Raw genomic sequence first — 18,518 nt, forward strand, 5'->3', positions numbered from 1 at the left:
TGGCAGCAGCAGCATTCACTGGTATTGGCTGTGGTGCATGGGGTGGCGTAGTAGGATTGGAGACGAGGTCCACATTCGTGAATTCTTGGCGGACGACAGCCTGTATCATAGCTATTGTTGGCTCTGGAGGAGGTGATGTAAGTGTAGCAGGAGTCAAGGCCTCTATTTCCCTACGGACGATAGTAGTGAGGTTGTTCTGACTTGAAGGCTGCTGCAAAGTGGGCAGATCGTCACATGAGGATGTAGTCGACGTGCTGGGAAGGCGCTGAAACCGATGGACGATGTGGCACCGCTTCGCCTGTTCGAAACGGAGACAGACTTGTAGGACTGAGTCCACCGTAGAGCAGTCTTTGCAGAGAAGTATGTTGAATGCAGCATCAGCGATACCCTTATGTATATGGCCCCCTTTATCATCTTCGGTCAGAGGGGTTCACCTTTCGACACAGGGCGAGAATGTCCTGTATGTAGGCGAGGTATGATTCGGTTGACGATTGAGCACGAGTTGCCAGGTCTTTTTTGGCTGCTAGAGCTCGCCCAATCGGCTTGCCGAACAAGTCCTAAGTCTTTGCAGATGTCACAAGTAGGCATCTCCTGTTCATGGTTGGTAAACCAGGTCTTCGCCGTTCCCGCTAGGTAGAAGATGAGGTTGGCAAGCATTATGCTAGCATCCCACCTCCACCAAAATGTTACGGGGGTAGTTCAGCTTGAGGTTTGAGAGAGCGGAGACGGGAGACAAGGCTTTCACAGAACAGGCCTTTCCTGCAGGCACCAGCCGACACTGCTCGAACGTCGTCGTCTTCGCCCAAAACTACTCAGATTCTTCTTTTTACTTCTTATGCGCATATCAGCGCATGCATCGCCTAAGATTAATAGTAATAAAAAGTGAAATCATATTTGGCCGTCACATGACACAGCAAGCGGTGGTATTTAGCATCAGTTTCTACCCTACGGCTTTGATTGAAATAGCGGTTTCTGCCTGTTGAGACGACTGAGGAAGGTGCTACGAAGAACGCGGAACATTCGGACCACTTCGCTCTGCGGACGAGTACGAGTACCAGTCGCCACTCGTCGGCATGGAACGAAACCACATAACTACAAGACAAAAAAAAGTGCGGGCACCAGCAGCAGTGCTCCCGCGGTGTCCGCGGGAAGATCAGAAGGTAATGGGTTGGTTGTGACGCCAACAAGGAACGGCGTTATAGTTACGCTTTCGCTTTGCATATTGAAAAATCTCAACCGGCTTTCACAGAAAAGGCTCACTGAACGAGAGAGAACAGGCTTTTCAAAAGAATCACCGTTCCAGCTATCTAGCAGATCTTCATCCATAGAAGAAAAGCAAAAGAACCACCTCACTCGCTCTCCAAAAGAGCAGCGCACTCCGCTCAAAAGACAGCTGAGGGCGAAGACATTACCGCCAATCTTGCGAAAAACGGCAGGAGGTTTCTTTCTAGCATCTGTAATAGATGGCGCGGAAGTCGCACCCATCTGTGACAGAAGGGTTCACTGAACGCGAGAACAAGCAACCAGCTCTCCGAAAGATCCGACTGCTGCGATGGCTCTGACCGCTCCGGCTCTTACCGCTCCGGCTCCGGCGGATCCGGCTCCGACTTTGGGGTGCCAAATGGCTCACCAGCTCTTTGAAAGCAGCGGCGCCGATGATCCGACTCGATCCGGAGTGACCAATACCTCTTAATGAGGCTTGGGAATAATATAGGTAAAGCAAATGTCCTGTCAAAAATTAAAAAAAATGTGTATCAGTTTAAAAAGAACCTTCTTGTGCACCTTAATCGAGATGCAGGCTATATACACCACCGCATGTTAGGCTATACTATAGCTTCCGTTTATTAATTACTATTAAAAGGGACTCCGATCAAGACATTCGCGAATAAATCGCAGGATTGTTCTTATCATTTTGTTTCAGAAAATCGAATACAATTGGCTCAGGAGGCCACTCAGTAAAAATCGAGAAGAGCCGAACCAGGATATGCTACTAATGAGAGCGTAGGCATCATTTCTTTACACAAGGTCACGATAGGAAGATAACCCAAACAAAGTTCAACAAGAAAAATGCATTAGGACAGACTGTCTTTGATACAAAAGTAATCTTTTTAACAGACTAGAAAGAGTTAACTCTTTTCCGCTTATTAATAGAAAAGAAATTTCGTCCGTAGTGCAAAACTGTGTTTTAAACGCAAATGTTTTACGGAAAAAAAAACACCACGAAAATACAACATAGACAATACACGTCCATAATGCAATGCGAACTATATATAATACATCATTATCTGTTCAGTTCAGTCGTTCAGTCGTGTCCGACTATTCGTGACCCTATGGACCATATCACGCCACGTTTTCCGGTCTCTCACGATTTTCCTAACATCACGTAACTTCATCTGCAGTGCCTCCAGGATGCCATCTAACCATCGCGTTCGCTGCCTACCCCTTGTCTGGTGACCCTCAACCTTTCCCAACATCAAATCTTTCTCCACCAACACCTCTCTTCTCATCACATCACCAAATAAATTGAGCTTTAACTTTAAAATTTGACCCTCCAATGAGCAGTCAGGGTTTTATGGTCGACAATATTGACTAATTTGATCTTCTGGCAGTCCAAGGAACTCTTAAGAGCCTCCACCAGCACCACAGTTCAAACGCGTCAGTTATTCGGCGGTCAACCTTCTTCGCAGTCCAACCCTCGCATCCATACAATACAACTGGAAAGACCGTAGAACGAGTTATACGGATCTTGGTAGGCAGTCAAGTGTCTATGCTCTTTACTAGGTGGTCAAGGATAGCCATTGCTCTCTTTCCCAGAAGCAGGCGTCTCCTAATTTTATGGCTGCACTCTCCTTCCAGGGTAATCTTGGAGCCCAAGAAAAGAAGATATGTGACAGCTTCCACTTATCCTTTGATTCTCTAGGACTTGATAGGGCGAGACGCCATGATCTTTGTCTTTTTAATGTTCAGTTTAAGCCCAAACTTCTCACTTTCTTCTTGCACGCGCATCGGAAGTCTCTTGAGTTCCTCTTCACTTTCTGCCATTAAAGTGGTATCATCCGCATATCTAAGGTTGTTGATACGTTTTCCAGCATTCTTCACTTCAGCTGAAGACTCGTCTAGACCAGCCTTCCTCATGATGCCATCAGCATATAGGTTAAATGGGCAGGACGACAGTATGCAGCCTTGTCTCACTCCTTTCTTAATTGGAAACCAATCAGTAAGACCATGCCCAGTTCTGACTGTGGCTTCTTGCCCTCCATACAGGTTTCTGAGGAGAGAGATGAGGTGAATTGGAACTCCCGTCTCTTGGAGAGCTTGTCAAGAGGTTTTTTTTTTTTTTTTCGGAAAACCTCTTGCTTTTTCCGTGATCCAGCTAAGGTTGGCAATCTGGTCTCTAGTTCCTCTGCCCTTCCGAAACCCAGCTTGCACGTCCGGAAGCTCCCGATCAACATACTGCTGCAGCCTACTTTTGAGGATTTTCAACGCCACCTTGTTAGCATGCGAAATAAGCGCAATCGTGTGGTAGTTGGAACAATCTTTGGCACTGCGATGGGGATGTAAACTGACCTTCTCCCATCCTGTGGCCACTGCAGGGTTGTCCAAATTTGCTGACATAATGTATACAGAACGTTAACAGCGTCATAATTAAGATTTTGAAGCAACTCAGCTGGAATGCCATCAATTCCGCTAGGTTTGTTCTTAGCAAGGCTGGTTAATGCCCTTTCAACTCCACTCTTCAGGATGCCCGGCTCGAGATCAGTAATCACAACCGCCTTAGGTTGGGTTTGCACATCTGAGTCCCTCTTGTACAGTTCTTCTGTGTATTCCTGCCACCTCTTCTTTATCCCTGAGGCTTCAGTGAGGTCCCTTCCTCGTTTGTCCTTTATCACGCCCAGCTTAGCACAGAAGCTTCCTTTGAGATATTTGATAGTCTACGGAGCTCTCGTGTTCCTGAATTGGCTGTTGTCCTCAAGTGCTTGGCACTGTAAATTCAGGAAGGCATTCTTATCTCTCCTTGCTATTTTCTGAAAATCTGCAATGAGAACCTTCTCTTTCCCCATAACTTTTGCCATCCTCCTTTCCTCAGCTATTTGCAAAGCCTCTTCAGATAACCAGTTTACTTTCTTGCATTTCTTTTGCTTTAGAACTACCTTAGTAGCAGCTTCATGTATTATATCACGAGCAACAGCCCACATCTCTTCAGGCTCTCTGTCTTCTAGATCTAATCTTCAAATCGATTCCTCACTTCCACGGCATAGTCTGATGGGATTTGATCAAGATCATTCCTGAAAGGCCTTCTAGTTTTCTGCGTTTTCCTCAATCGAAGCCTAAATTTTGCAACAAGAAACTGGTGCTGGGTGCCAGAATCGGCCCCAGGCCTTGTTTTTACTGCTTGTATAGCGCTTCTGCGCTTCTCCATTTCTGCCGGCAGAGAGCATAATCGGCCTGATTCCTGTACAGACCTTCCGGTGAAGCCCATGTGTACAGGCGCCTCTTTTGCTGTTGAAAATGAGCATTCGCTGTGGTCAGGTAGTTTTCTTGAGAAGACTCTACTAGCCTTTTCCCAGCTTCATTTGGCTCTCCAAGACCTAACTTGGCTGTGATTCCGGATATTTCTTCAATCCCGAACTTAGAATTCCAGGCTCCTATGAGAAAAAGAATGTCTGATAGTGGAGTGTGGTCTAAAAGGCATTGCAGGCCAGCATAAAATCTATCAACACCAGCTTCTTCAGCAGCAGTGTTTGGTACATAGACTTGGATAACTGTTATGTTGAAAGGGTGACCTTGAATCCAAAGTGAAATCATTCGGTCGTTTTTGGGGTTGTACCCTAGGACTGCTTTGCCCATTCTTCTGTTTGCTATGAGAGCGACCCCATTCCTTTTTCTGGATTAGTGCCCACAATAAAAGACACAATGGCCGCCGGAATTGAAATAATAAGTAAATCTTGTCTCCACCGGGATAAGAGCTTCCACCCCTTTTATACACAGCCGAAAGCTTTAACGTGTGTCACGCCCCATTTTTTTCTTTATTACCTGTTAAGAATGAAAAATAGAGTCACGCAAAGTCAAAGTGTATTACCAAGGAGAGCTTTAGCAGAACGTAAGGCTTCAAAAAGTTTCAAAAGCGCTTTAGGTTAGCCAGCTCGATGAAAAGTGGCATCCATCAGGTTTCTCACTTTGGGCAATATAGATGGAGTTGAGGTAGTTAAAACTTTCAATGAAATACTCCCGCGCGGAGTGAGCATCCAGGTCCGCGCGTATCCGTCGGAGCGGTATCAGCGGCCGTATCTGGCCGCAATAATAGGAATACTGCTGCAATGACAGACGATTATCGGATTATTCTGCCAAGTTTGTCTTCAGGTCAGTTGATTATGAACACGTTGTTATAGGACACGACTGTGAGAGCTAGGCCTTATAGAAAGAAGGTTTCAGGGATGCGCTGGCGAGTGTGAATCTGCTTCCGGAGGTGTTGGCCGCGGGAGCACATCAAATGAACCATATGTGCGGGCAATTAATTTTATAAATTCCGATGAACTAAAGCGATTGTTTGGCTGTGAGTAACTGAAGGTGAAAAATCGACGCTGTGTTGTTATAGACCCGTCAAACAAAGACGTGTGTCTCAAGATGTATTGCCTTTTGCACAATGTGCCCGATGACGACGTGCGGGCCGCGTTTCTCCCATTTGGAAAAGTGACTGAGGTGGCCAAGGAACGCTGCACGTGCATAGTGTGTCAGACAAACGATCCATAACACGCATGGTGATTCTGCAGCTAAAGACGGGTGTGAATAACCATGACGTTCTCACGAGGTGAGAGTCGCAAGGGAGCTAGCCCTCGTGTTTGTGACCGGTAGAGCACCGCCCTCCCTGCGCTGCCACAACACGCATATTCGGCGGGGTTGCCGTCTTCCACGCTGTGCAGTCTGTCGCCGTTTCGGGCATGAAGAAACGCAGTGTGTGCGCAGCTGCGCAAGCGTTATAGGGTCCTTGAAGAGTCACGACTCGTTAAAGCTCCTGTTAAATAAGGCCGATGCGGAGGAAGCACCAACTCCAGGCCTGGAGACGCTCTTGACGAACGTGGCTTCGGCAGCGGAAATCAGTGTAACTATGCCGCTCCCTTTTTCGCACGGCGATGCAAGTGGACACTCATGGGCCTCCTGTGGAATCTGGTGGGACGGCAGCGGTCGCCCAGAGGAAGCGCCTCTACAACTCGGGTGACGCAAGCAGCCAGGCCAGCGTGCTGTACTCGCCTGCTAATAATGGCCCTTCGGCCGACGACGATGGGTTCGTGCCGGCGCTTAGCAAGAACGCAAAACGAAGACTAATCCGACGACAAGATTTGTCCTCATCAAGCACGTCCCCGGTCATGAATACGTGAGGCCCTCCGACACACACTGTCTTGTTTGATCCAGAGACGCCAACAGATAATCTGAATCAACTCAATAGGCAAGTCACATCTGTGTTCCTTGAAAGCCTCGTCCCTGGAAAGATAAAATACGTTAGAGTGAATCCTCACAAAAACATAATTGCCATTGATGTCATGGAGCGGAGCGCATTGAAGGGATTGACCGCCGTCAACAAACTCGCTGACATCAGTGTGCGCTCCCATATTCTTCAGGACAGGGGCAGTCCAACCTTCACATACTATCGCATGTGAAGGTTGGACATTTTCGACATCCGGTCCGGCCTTTTGTGCTCAAGCCACTTCAATGCAGAAAGTGTATGAAGATCGGGCACCTAAGTGCGGTCTGCATAAATTCTGTGGTGTGTCCTAGATGCTCCGAGTCGCATAGCGGCGACATTTGCCGTGCGATTGTTTCAAGTGCACCAACTGCCATGGCCCTCATGACTCCTCCTCAAAAGACTACCCCCGCTTAAAGACAGAACGGGCAGCGCTGAACGAAATGGTGCGTGATCAATCTACACACAGAGAGGCCGCTGCTAAGGTGCGACGGCGTCGTTCGCGTCGCCGAAGATCATCGAAGAAAGGAGTTAATTTCAATAACAAGGCCTCGAGTACTCCTGCATCTTGTCCTACTCATATGGCTGCAGTTTTAAATCAAGGGCCCTCGACGTGCGGCGAATCTGGAGGCGGTGCCTCAGACGTTAACTGGCCACCGCTACCAAAACCTTCCACATCCGCTGGGGCAGGAAACTTGCCGCGAACCGAATGTCCTGCTCTTACTGCCGAACTGGAGAAAAGCATGATATATTTCATCAATTCCTCACTGCTGTTCTGTAATTTCTGTTCCTTGCCTTGAACATTACTATAAGAATAGTCACTTTATTTTCTTTGTTTGCCATGTTGAGTGCATACTGTAGATGATTGTTGGCCGCTAATTAACTGTTCTAGTTTTTAATTTGCTGTTTCCTTTGTATATTTGGGCTCTTTCTGTGCTTCATAAATTTCATGTTTTTTATATAAGCCTGTTCGCCTTGATCTCACACGTCTTGTTGCTCTGCTTTTACTGGGCCTCGGGCGTCGTTGTAGCTGTCGTTGTAGCTTTTCGCCCGAGGCCCATTTCGTGCATATTACTGGAAATATATGTTTTTCATTTATTTTTTTTTTTTCAAAAAAAAAAATTCAGGCTCTTCCTTAGAGCCACCGTTTCGAAACACGCTCACATGTTTACACATCTACGTGCTGTGATAGGTGGACAAACGCCTAGCACTAAGACAAGTAAAATCATTGTTATTCAATGAAGTTGTCCACAAAATCCTCAACGCATAGGTAGCGTATGTCCTTGCTTTTCAGTAGGCCATATTTCAAGAATTTTTTTACGATTGTTCCAACACAATATCATACCAAGGTGGAAGCCACTTTATTCAAAGACACAAAAAAAAAACATTTTTTTTTTATAAAATGGCACCTCACAGAGCGTGGCTTCTATTTTGTACATTTAGACACCCGAGCATTCAGGATATCCGAGAAAGAATATTTTTAGCTGCCAGTTGTTTTAGGTTAATAGTTGCTATCTATATTTTGCTTTAAAAATAGGAATAAAAATTTAAACATTTTCATTTTCACCATTTCGGAATTTTAGCGCTCATGTCAGGCAAGAACTTCAAAAGTTTCGTTTTTACCCATCTGATAAATTCAGCTCGCGTGTCAAACACGGGTGGTCAACTTATGTAACAAACTAAGAATACTGAGGGAAAAGTAGGAACCGATCGTGTCATAACCATTTTTACCGAAATGTGAATGAAGAAAGCAATGTATAAAATACAAAACAGTTCGAAAGTCGCTGAAGTACACTTTGTAGGTTCCAGATTGTGCAAACAAAAAAAATATCAGATTCTCCTTAGCGTCTATTTTATGCACAGTTGATAACAATACAACAGTCAAAAGTAACAAACTAGTGCGTTTTTCGCGGTAAAATTTGAAAACATCCCACTGCTACGCTGTTTTTTCTTCCTCAGTGGTTCTTACTGAATTACACGCATCTCAACGCAGCTGGAAATTGGCGTTCAAAATTAAACAAGACAACGGTGCTTGTTCATAAGAAAACCTCGGCTGCTGAAGTATTTAACCTCGTCCTATATTTAGTTTATTGGTTTGCACCAGAAAATTATAGAAGCGGCTAAGTGAATTCGATAATGGAGCGCATGAAGAGTTAGCCTTATGACTACTTTCAAGCAAGCACATAACTGTGCAGCAATTATCAACCCATGCTTGCTTGCCTTGTTCTTTTGGGAACAGTGTAAACAAAGATGTTTATTATAGATTATCAGATCCCGGAACAGAACATATATCACTTAGGAAGGAAAAAGCGGACCTGGATTGAGCTACCTGCGCGCTAAGCCGTGACGAGGGCGAAGTGATCGCACTCGCGTGAGGTGTGCTCGAGCTGTCTCTGGTCTGGGTGATTAACCCTCGGCTGTTCTACGCTACCCCTCTACATCTACGACTGCGCTTCGTCTAGTTTGTGACATCTGGTGGAAGTCACCTGGGTATCCTCGGATGATGTTCGATTCTTCCTCAGAGAGCCGAGGCACAAGTCCAGTGCCTGTTGTGAGAACCGCCGATCATCGTGTCAGCCGCAGGCGCCGCAGCTATTCTCAGGAATCGACACTCCTGCCACAAGGAAGTGAACCCATGGCTGTGCCACGGCAGAAAGGTCAAACAGCATCCTGTGCAATCCTGCTTCTTTTATGAGCCGGCAATACCCCCGGATACAGAAGCGTTTTCTCACCGCCTACTCTGAGGATGCCCAAGACTGGCTTGATCAGTTCGAGCGCGTCGCGCGGTTCGATGGAAGGAATGCCAGTTCTTAGATGCGGAACGTATACTTCAGCTTAGAAGATTCCGGTCAGATGTGGTATGAAAACTGCCAGGCGAGTTTTCTGACGTAGCTACACTTTCGTCGCAAGCTGTTGTAGACTTACACCAGCAGCGACCGCCTTGAACGGACAGAGCATGAATTGAGCGCTCGCATTCAGCGCCCAATTGAGAACGTTGAAGAAGTGATGCTCCTCCGTATCCGAGCGGACCCGACCATGACTGAGGAGAAAAAGCTTAGACAGCTGATGAGAGGCAAGAAAGAGCAGTTATACGGCGGTCTTGTATAAACCTCGACCTTAACAGTTGCTGAGGTTCTCTCCAAGGCATGGTAAGGCGCTCAAGCAGCGGTACAATTTCTACGACCGGCAGCTGAATCCTTACACGCATCTGCACCCCCTGGGTCCTGTTTCAGGGGCCAACACACTCTTCATTCGGGACCTAGTGCGTTCTGTGTTCCGTGGGGAGCTTCAGAAACCTCATGGGAGGTTTCCTGTGAAATCTCAGGCCAGCGTGATTTTGGGATAATTTTAGCAGGGGCTCGGACCACCCGTTGCTCAAGTAGAGCCAGCAACGTATGCGGATAGGGTGCGCCGTCCGGCTCATCTCCCCTGCGCCGCTCACCTACGCACCATTGCATGCTTCTTCGGTAGTCGCAGTGCACTCCAGTGGCCGGTTCCCTACTGGAATGCTCGACGGCATGTACCTAGGAAGACTGATATTTGGCGTGTGCAAGATATACGTCCCCGGTGTTACCAATGCGGCGAGGCCTCGCACATACTCCGGCAGTGCCCATATCGGCCCTTCGGGTACAGGGCTTTTCGGCGAATAGTCCCCGTTAACGGCTTGGCGACCAACCTCAGGAGATTGAGGAATACGTCGCCCGCCAGCGTAGTTCACCACCTCCTCCACGACGACATTCACAATCGCCTTCAGCCCGCCATTCTTTGCCTCGTGAGCACAGCGTGGGGTCCCGAGACCGCACCGATAAAACTAGAACAGGCTACCTTTGAGGTGAGGCCGCTGATGTATTACTGAGAAGCTTCCATCGACGCACCAACCCACCATTTCCGAGTCGACCACGATGCTGGTGACGCCGATGACGAAGGTGATGACGACGACGAAGATGGCGCCGGCGAAGATCAGGACGATAATGCCGGCGAATGAGACGACGACGCTGGCGACTGGGTCTGGCAAGACTAAGGTTCCTCTTTACATTCCCTTGATGATGACTCTAAAGAGGTTAGCTTATTATTAGGTAATGGTGCCTACAACTTGATCATTTGCAGTAAGTGGCTAAGGTGTAGAAGAAAGTTATAATGTTGTGGGCAGGGGCGCAGATACTTTCGGCTGGTGGCCACGTGGTTACGTTGCTCGGTATGTGTACGGCCAATATTACAGTGAGCTCATGCACGTTCGTGGCATCGATTCCAATTCGGCCTGAATGCTCAAGAGACCTCATTCTCGGTTTTGACTTTGTTCAGAAATTGGTGCGACTATAGACGTTAGACATCTATTTAATATATTTTCAACTTAATTCGCTGAAGACACTATAACAGTGCCTCCACGGACGAGCATTGTGGTTTGGGTAACTTGCGATGCGCCACATTGCGGAACATGTTGCTGAGACAAATATCTCTCTTTTGCTCATCGTGAGTATTTGCCTAGAAGAGGGCTCGCGTTTTTGTGACGGTCGTACTCAAGCCCTCCTCCATAATTTTAGTATTAAACACCGCCATTTATTTTGGGTGCCGCCATAGCGCACTTTGACCCTCAGTGAGAGGTGGCTGAGTGTTTTGCATCTGTAGAAAACACGCCTGGTAGAGTCGACGAAGAGGCCGTACGCACCGTCCACATAAACGAACGTCTCCCGCCCACAGAAAGGCAACAATTTCAAAATTGTTGCTGCAGTTTAAGGTATGATTTACCTCGTCTCCTAATGTATCTCAGACGCTCATTATTAAGCAGTGGATAATTATGCACGATGGAGCACACACAGTACATCTGCAGCCTCATCGCGTATCTCCCAGACAGAGGGAGGCCATCCAAAGGCAAGTGAAGAAAATGCTCAATGATGACATAATCCAGCTATAAAATAGTCTCTTGTCGACATCTATGGTTATTGTAAAAAGGATGGCACGCGGCGATTCAGTGTGGATTACAAGAAATTTACCAATGTAACAAAAAGATGTTTATTCGCTACCACGTATAGATGACTCGCTCCATGGACTGCGCCAAGCAATTTACTTCCCTGCAGGTAGACCTGCGCAATGGATATTGGCAAATTGAAGTTGACGAGAGGGACCGAGAGAAAACTGCCTTTGGCAGTCCGAATGACCGTAATGAAGTTCGTGTGGTCCCCTTCGGACTCTTCTGTGCTCCGAAAACGTCCCAGAGAATGATAGAGACCCTGATCAGCGGTCTTGAATGCCAAAATGTTCGGGATACCTCGACGATTTAATCACTTTTTCAACCAAGTTGGCGGAAAATCTACAGTGGCTGAGAATAGCGTTAAAAGCCATCCGTCAGCTCATTTTCTATGAAGCCGCAAAATGCCATTTTGGTCTTACTAAATTGAAATTTCTCGGGCACATTGTCAGCGCTGAGGGAATTCAGACAGGCCTGAAGAAAAGTGCCGTTGAAGTCTTTCCGGTTTCCATTGATAAGAAAGCCATTCAACAATTTCTAAGCCTTTGTTCGTATTACCGGCATTTCATAATAAATTTGCGAAGCTGACCAGTCCTCTGAAGCACTTGCCTCGAGTTGAGGAACCATTTATGGGGCACCAAGCAGCAAACTTTTTTTTTTACCCAAGCTTGCCTTAAGGCATATCATAGAAACTCGTGTAAATTACTTTCGGTAAGCAACTGAAGCAGTCTCCCACTCTTGGCGTTGTCGGTGAGCCATTTAGAAAAGTCCTCTTTCCTTGTTGTGGTTAGTCCCACTTCGAGCAAAATCTGTGTCTTGATGCCCTTGTCCCTGCACAAGTCCACAGCAGGTGGCGAACATCCACTTCTGCAGCTGGTATGGAACACTTCGGGCATGTGCTTGGTCCGATGTCTGCTTGAGATTCCCATCGGCATGTTACCGACGGGGTAAGAGCCGCCCCAGCTCTTATCCTTCTAAGGGAAACCTCCTACAATCTCGTTAAGTTACGAGGGAGTGGGAATGTACACGGGGGAATGACGGAATGTGTACTTTTCCTTAAAGAGGATGCCAAGATGGGAACAGCGGAGCGGGCACCAAAATGGAGCCTGGTTGGGGGCGTATTAGTCTTTGGAACTTCGTGTGTGAGATTGTTAACTTTTCTCTAGTCAGCGTTCTCAGCATCGCCTTGTGTCCAATGTATCTGGATGCGTACCTTTGTCTTTTTATTTAGTGCGTGGATTTCCTGGGTTACACATTTCGCCTTTTTTACTTTCCTCAGTTGTTTTATGGCGGCTAAGGAGTCTGTATAGATGTGGGCTTCTGTTATGGAATCTATTTTATTTATGGCCTCCATAGCATCACGGATTGCATAGAGTTCCATCCCAAGCCGGTCCGGGTATTCTGAAACATATTCTTTATGTACCTTTAGGTCACTGTGTGTTGGACTAGTAGCTGCTGTTCTATCGCCATTTTCTATAATTGATGCTTCCGTATATGCAATGCAGGTACCGGGACGTGCATCAACCAGAGGTCGAGATGCCAGCTTTTCTTTGCGACGAAGCCGAGTGGTCTTGTTCGTGGTTCGTGGTAATAGTCGTGAGTTCCCATGGAGGGGGGGGGGTCAGCCACTGCTGTTGTTTGAACTGCCACTTCGTTTTACAAGGATACTATGGGCATAACGTACTTTTGCTTCATATCCCTTGTTGCCTGTCGTTGTTTGCTGTTCAATTATTGAGCAGCAAACAGCTTTTGATGATCTACAATGTCGGCTACAGTAATCTCCCTTACTAGCCTATTTCGATGATTATGTCGCCATCGCAATTTACGTGGTTGCCAGCAATGTCGGTATTGGAGCGGTTGTTGTTTAGCGTGCGTACGTTGTTGAAAAAGTGATCGATTATGTCAGCCGTGCACTTTCACACGCAGAGTGTAGCTTGGGAATAAATGTTTGGCCGTAATATGGGGGGCCACCACAAAATTGCGCCCCTATCTGTACAGCAGGCAGTTCCAGATTATTACACAACAGCACTAATTGTGCTGGTTGACAATCTTGAAGGACCCATGTGTCCTGGTAGCACGTTGGGCTTTACCTTTATATGAATTTGACTTCACCATAGTTTATAAGTGTGGTCGCAAAAATAGTGATGTTGAAAGCTTGTGGTGTGCAGCTGTACAACCTTACAAAGACAACGCAGAAAACGATGCATTCCTTGGTACGGTCACATTGTCTGACATCATCGTCGAAAAACGTGCGGACAAGCAGTTAAAGCTGCTCACAGAGCTTCTAGAAGGTTAAGATCCATCGATACCCTCCCAACTGGCTCGCGGGCTGCCATCCCTCTGTTTTTGAGAAAACTCCGCCTCCAGTGGTAAGAGTTACCTACTAGTAATAGCCACCATCCACAAGAAGATCCTCATTGGCTGCCACGGCTAGCTCACCTTCGTGCACCTTTTAATCACACGAACACTTGCAGAGCCTGGCGGAATCACTATTGGTACAAGCTTGCTTCATGTGTGAAGCAATACGATCGGACCTGTCGTGAGTGCCAGCGTCGGAAGACGCCGCCTCTCAAACTGCCTGGCATGTTGCAGTCAATATTGGCTTCTCAAACACCATTCAACAAGGAACATGCACCTTCTTGCACCACTTCCTATGACGCCGGGAGAAATCAAATGAGTATAGTTAACGACGGTTTATCTGACGCTTTACGCCAAAACGCAGGCTCTCCCTCAAGGCACAACATTCGCGTTCGAAGTTATGCCCTTCTCTATACGAGGACCTGTGCTGTGACACGGTGCTCCGTCGTCATGATTACTGATCTGTGCAAGACATTCACATATCAGCTTGTCCATGACCTCTTCGAGGTGAATCAAACCAGCCATCGAGCTACCACGGCATACTATCCCAAAAAGAGAGGGCTCATGAACGACTGAATGAAACACTGGCCAACGTAATTTTGATGTACGTGAATGTGGAGCACAAAACATTGGACAAAACTCTCTTACGTCACATTCGCGTACAGCATTGTGGTTCAGTTAATAACCAGCTTTCCTTCATTTCGACTAGTCTGTGGAAGAGAAGTGCGGATGATGCTGGACGTCATGATCCCGTGCGCGAAGGATGACACCAAACATAGGTTCCTTCATCGAAACAGCGTGGCCTGCACATCTGAACTTAAAAGGCGCGGACTCCAGATGTTACATCCTGCACATCATGGAAGCTACCTTCAATCCAGGCGATAGTGTGTGGATGTGGACCCCGTCCATAAAAAATGATTGTCCGAAAAACTGCTACAGCGATATGTCGGGCTTCGTGAGGCACTCTGTGTTGTTGCCAACGTAGAATATGAAGTTACAAGTGGAGCTGTGGCTCTAAGTCATCGGCAACCAGAGAGTGACATTGTGCATGTAATGCTTCTTAAGCCACGTGAGAGCTATGACGCTCCACTTTAAACTGCATTCGAGTTCTGCGTTTTATTTTATTTTTGCTTTTTACCACTGTAATCGTGCTCATGCTCTTCGTGCACTGTATAACGTGGCATTCTCTTTAATATTTCTACATTTTGTTTCTTTTTGAGTATTTCTTTGCCCGATTAAACCTCGGACGTTTTACTGTGGCCCTCTAGGTTTTTACTGCACAAACGAGGACGGGAAGACGGGTGTTGGAAAGACTGGCATATAGCACACACCTACAGGATTATAACAAGACAACAGAGGTATTGCGGGAAGTCAGAAATTGGTACCGAGTTCGGCCCATACCAAGAAACATGGACCCCCGCCTACACCCGGGAAGGAGACAGGCACGGGCAGAGTATTATGAAAAAAACAATCGGCCAACAAGAAACGTCAAGGTTCACCGACGCAGCCTTATACGAAACCAACGCAAAGAGGGTGATAGCCACGGTCACAGACTGCGAAGGACGGGAGGTAGTTAGCGCCTCGATCCAAAACTGTACGGTCACGGAGGCAGAGGAAGCGGCTATCGCACTGGCCATTAGGGAAGGAAGAGAAACGGGAGAGAGTCTGACGATACTGTCGGACTCTCAATCCGCGTGCAGAAATTTTCAACGGGGTAAATTATCTAAGGTAGCGCACCAAATCCTTACTTCCACAAGCGAGCCAAGAAAACAATACACTCAAACACTAGTGTGGATTCCGGGGCATTCAGGGATCACGGGAAATTTGTACGCAGAAAGGGTAGCCCGAGGATATTCAACCTACCGTGCGCCCAACAGTCTCGCGGCAGAGGACTTGATTCCGCTTGACCCTGACTACACCACAATACTACAACACTACAGAGGCTTGCGGAATGTATATCCGGAGCCGCATAAAAAGCTCAGCAACGAGGAGGCCATATATCTGAGGCGGCTACAGACGGGCACCTTCCTTAATTTACACATATTACAGATGATGCATCCCACGACATTCAGAGACGAGTGCCCGTGGTGCGGGAAGACCCCTAGCATGTACCACATAACATGGGAATGCAGCTCACATCAACTACAAAAAATTGAAAACCCAAATGAAAGACAGCGGGAGGCTTTGCTGGCCAGCTCTGACCCGGAGGCTCAGCTCTACCTGGTCACAAGAGCTCGCGAACTGGCGAAAGCCAGTGGTGCCCTGGACTGGGGGCGCCAACCGCTCGTCAGCCTCGGCTGAAGAGGCGAAGAAAAAGATCCCCGAGCTGGTAATAAAGTTCACTCACTCACTCACTCACTCACTCACTCACTCACTCACTCACTCACTCACTCATTCTGGTCTGTGATAAAACTCACTGTGTAGGCATCTATCAAAACGTAATCGCCACAATACCATATTGAAGGACGTATCCCTTGGCTATTTGGTTATATTTCACCGTTAAAGAACAAACAGCAAACAGCCTAGATTAAACACGCAGATTATGAAGAAAGCGACCAATATAGGGTTTTAATAATATTTGTATAGAACACCAGAATTATAGCATAATAATGCAGCACTATTATTATATCAGTGTTATGTAGGAGAGCTAAGAATAATTTCGATCGTCGTATTTACACGAACTTTGCATTCTACTTAAGTGCTAGAATGCTTAATAATGAACCTTACCTCTGGAATAACAAGTGCTGTGAATAGAAGATCAAAAATGCAAGGCGCGAAACCTTACTCACAAGACCACAACATAAAGGTATGAAAAGGGGGGTTTTGTGGTTCCTTGTATACTTTAATGGTATAGCATGCTTGAAAATTATTTATTTATTGGAATAAATTGAAACATAAATAAGCGCGATCGCACTGGCATGTATCAGCGAAAAAAAAAACGCGCTTCGTATGTCAAGACGTAAATTAACCACGAGGCAAGCTAAGAAACTCAAATACCTGAAACATTACCTCCCTTCTCATAGCACTTCGTGAGAATGCGTAGGCCGTAAGTTAGTGAATTCTGTTGGTGCTTGGTATGAAATTAAATTTGGCACTAAAGTAAAATTAAAGCTTTCGGCAATGTTGATTAGACAATTAGACAAGCGTTTTGGTTTATCCATCATGTCTTCAGAAACAGATTTATGGCTGAGATGTTGTGCAGAGGAAATAAATTTTCCCTATTATTCTGAATATAAATTTAAATACATAGACTACAGCTGCGTAAGAGGTAGTGCCAGCCTGTTCAGAAATGGTTGTGTCGGCAAACTGTCTCGAAGGGGTATCGCTGATGCTGGTGCTTCTGACGTGGCTACGAACAAATTATGGAGGAAGGATCAATAACGAAGTTCACATGCCGGAAGGAAGTCTTGCCACAGTTTGAATCACAGTGTTTAGAGGCAGCAACCGTGTGTTCCGCCTGATGCGGTGACTGCTGCAAAAACAAGAACATGGAATACCTGATTGCTTATAGAAAATCGTAAAGTGTATTTCGTACAATAGCTGCTGAAGCCGGCACAAAAGGCGTGCTCCGAAGAAAAAGCAACATATTATGTAATATTCACTTCGGCTACATCAATAAAAGGGCTACCTGCTGTTTTATCGAAACAAAATTTCAGTAATGATGTGCCGTTTCTCTGCACGCTCACGCAGTGGAATTAATGTAGTATGATAACATTAGGAAAGGTGAAAGCAATGTGATCATACAACATGGAACAATCGTGCTTGTGTCCTGAGATTGCTTTTGCATACAGACTTTTATTGATATTTTAAAATGGTATGAAACTTCGCGTTTGTCGAATTACGCCTGATTTTAGGCAAATTTGAGCCATGACACAAAGCGCAAAGCAGCCATATTTATTTACAAAGGGAATAAAATACTATTTTTGCTGCTGCACAGGTTTCTTCTTTTTAGTTCTAAATACTGCTTTCAGCATCTTCACAATGCATTTTTCTCTCGCAGTGTCCACGGCAGCACCAGCCAAGCGGTCGTTCTTCGTCTTCTAACCTCTAGAATTAAAACAATGGTATTAAAACTTAGTTTCTCATCCTAAATATGCAATAAAGTTGTATAGTTCTCATTGGATGAGTGCTTATTGCCTGTTTTATCAAAAGAGATAAGAGATAATTCGGAATTTGCTTTAGCTGTTTCCCGTTTTGTGAAGCGTTAGGTGTACTGCAAAGAAACTGCTTATATTATCCTCTACATATCGTAAAGCCCTGTAGAGATGTAATCGACCTTAATCACTGTAACCGTCGGCCATGTTAAGTGTGCTGTATATAAAACCCACTCGAAAGAATCACTGAATTGTATTAAACGTTAGGACAAAATATTCACTAGTTCTTTCATTGACGTCTGAAGTTTTCATTGTATTGTATCTTCCCGTCGTCCTATGGCCTTCTCTGCAGCACTTTTTAGTAATCTGCAGTCCTGTAGTACTCTTCTGTTGCAACTACTGAAAATTTTCTGGTTAATATAGACATTTGTGTTGTCAAGACAGGTTAACTGCCAAAAACAGCATAAAAATTCTATCATTTTGACAGAAATTTTTTCTTGCTACATGGACCGGTCGAACACTGTATTTTCAATATATTGAGTGGAAGTATAAACGAAGGTTACAAGTTGAAGAAAAAGAATTCAAGTATTAAGAAGAACATGTAAAATAAAATAACGGATCAGCTCAATTATCTTTGCAT

The 18,518-nt window shown here is 46.0% G+C and overlaps 1 protein-coding gene across 3 annotated transcripts in view; it reads right to left on the reverse strand.

Moving 5' to 3' along the window:
• Positions 1 to 17,694: 17,694 nt before the first annotated feature.
• LOC146174904 (uncharacterized) overlaps positions 17,695 to 18,518 on the reverse strand; it is a 94,866-nt gene continuing 94,042 nt past the window's right edge. For all 3 annotated transcript variants that reach the window (XM_084583264.1, XM_084583263.1, XM_084583260.1), the window contains one exon: positions 17,695 to 17,831. The gene's annotated coding sequence lies outside the window, so the exon portion shown is untranslated. The remainder of the gene's footprint in view (positions 17,832 to 18,518) is intronic.

The sequence above is a fragment of the Amblyomma maculatum genome, chromosome 11, assembly GCF_055883805.1.
Source record: "Amblyomma maculatum isolate TAMU_Amacu chromosome 11, ASM5588380v1, whole genome shotgun sequence".
NCBI classification, from domain to species: domain Eukaryota; kingdom Metazoa; phylum Arthropoda; class Arachnida; order Ixodida; family Ixodidae; genus Amblyomma; species Amblyomma maculatum.